Source organism: Carlito syrichta, unplaced genomic scaffold (genome assembly GCF_000164805.1).
Source record: "Carlito syrichta isolate Samal-C Ts95f unplaced genomic scaffold, Tarsius_syrichta-2.0.1 Scaffold136100, whole genome shotgun sequence".
NCBI classification, from domain to species: domain Eukaryota; kingdom Metazoa; phylum Chordata; class Mammalia; order Primates; family Tarsiidae; genus Carlito; species Carlito syrichta.
Window position 1 is genome coordinate 3803 of NW_007080196.1, and position 1866 is coordinate 5668.

The 1866-nt window shown below is 57.4% G+C and overlaps 1 protein-coding gene across 1 annotated transcript in view; it reads left to right on the forward strand.

Moving 5' to 3' along the window:
• The window catches only part of LOC110594779 (rho GTPase-activating protein 23-like), a 24868-nt gene that overhangs the window by 3796 nt on the left and 19206 nt on the right, over nt 1–1866 (forward strand). The window lies entirely within an intron of this gene.

A 1866-nucleotide genomic window follows, 5' to 3' on the forward strand; every position in this document is an offset into this window, starting at 1 on the left:
GTGGTCTGTTGTGTGGCTGTCACTGTGCCCGGTATGTGCGCGCTTCGGGCCAGAGTGCCCAGATGGGCAAGATGGGACCTGCCCTCGCAGGCGGCCCGCGGACAGGCATCACCCTGCGGCAGAAGCAGAACAGAGAGATTCAGGCCCGGCCCGGGGCTCTGAGGGAGGTGTGGTCTGAACCTTTAGGATGAGCTGAGTTCAGCAAAGGCCAGTGTGGCCAGGTGCGGGCATCCAGGCGGTGGCCCAGGCTCTGGACGTTTGCCTGGAGCCCACAGTCTTTCTGTAAGGGCAGACAGTCTTTTAGCCTCTGGTTTGTCTGTTACAATCCTTCCTCCTCCTCCTCTTCTTTATAGTACTTGAACAGTGTAAAAACCGTGCTTAGCTCAAGGGCCATACAGAGGCAGGCTGCCTGCTGGGTTTGTCCTACAGACCACTGTGTGCAGACCCCTGGCTTAGAAAAAGGAGAATGTATGATTGAATGAGAGGAGAGCAGCCTGTGAAGGTGTCTGCAGCCACACTTAAGGGTTTCCAGCAGGGCTGGTGGTTCTCAAATGGGGTTCCCCAGAGTCCTAAGGTTCCCAGAGGGGCTTTGGGCGACCAGCGGGCATGCCAGAACTCCCTGTCCTTGCTTGAACTAGAACAAACCCGTTTTGGTCTGTCATGTTGGGTTTTCCTGGACAATTGTATTTCCAAAAGAGCCTCTGATTTTTTTTTTTTTTTTGGAAAACCACCAACGTGGGCAGCAAAGTTCCAGGAGTCATACACCTCGTGTAACACGTGTGTCCTGTCTTTGGAAAACGGGGAGAGGAAAAGAGCGAGTGTGAGGTCGTGGGCAAGAGAAAAAGACAGTCTCTCGTCAGGGACCAAACTGTGACGAGGAAGGACCAAACACCGAGGGCAGGGCAGCTGGATGGGGCAGTCTGGGTGGACGATGGCATTTTCCAAAGCCTCAGGGAAGGGCTGAGGACTGGATAGAGACTGGGCCTGCCTCCAGGGCTCGGGGAGTGTGGGGAGGGTGAGGCCCGGGGCACAGAGGGCTTCTGATGGCTTCTCTGAAGCTGTTGCTCTTGATCCAGGGGACAGTAGGGAGCTTTCAATGGTTCTTAAGCCGGGGAGTCATGAAATAAGAGCCCAAGAAAGGGCCCCTGCTTATGCCAGTGAACACGAATGGGAAGGACAGAGTCTAGGGAGAAGTCACAGAACTGTGGAACACCAAAGTCAGGAGGACTTGGTGGTCCCAGGGAACAGGAGGATGGAGACCACTCGAGGAGTTGGCCTCATGAGAGGGAGGAGGGAGGGCCAGGAAGACCAAGAGCTGGAGCCAGGCTGGCATGTCTACCCCTTGGGAAACTGCGGGCAGGGCAGCTTGAGGAGAGCTGGACGACTCAGCAGTGGCCCCGCTGGACTTGGAGAGAGTCCCCCGCATGGGGTGAGGGCATGAATAGGTACCAGACGAGCACGGTCTAGGGAGGGTGTGGGGTCCTGCTGGGCGTGGGGGTGGGACAACTGAGTCAGTGAAGGATGGACAGGAAAGCTTGGGTGAGGTAGGGGGAGGGGCAGACACCATCACTGGGGAACCTAGAAGCACTGGTCATGGCAGTGGGCCCGGTGACTGGAGATGGGAAGATCCCCACTCAGGGCCAGGAGGCGGTGAAGTCAGGTGGGCAGGGGCTGCGTTGGGTGGGGCTGGGGGCACAGAGAAGCGCCTCAACCGGCCTTTGTGGAAGGAGGGGCTGCTGCTGGCAGGGCAGCTGGCTGGGCCAGGGTCGGGTTGGGCTAACCAGGTGTACATCTGGGTTTTTGGGGGGTTTTTTGTTTTTGTTTTTTGAGTTGGAGTCTCACTCTGTCGCCCAGACTGGAGTGCAG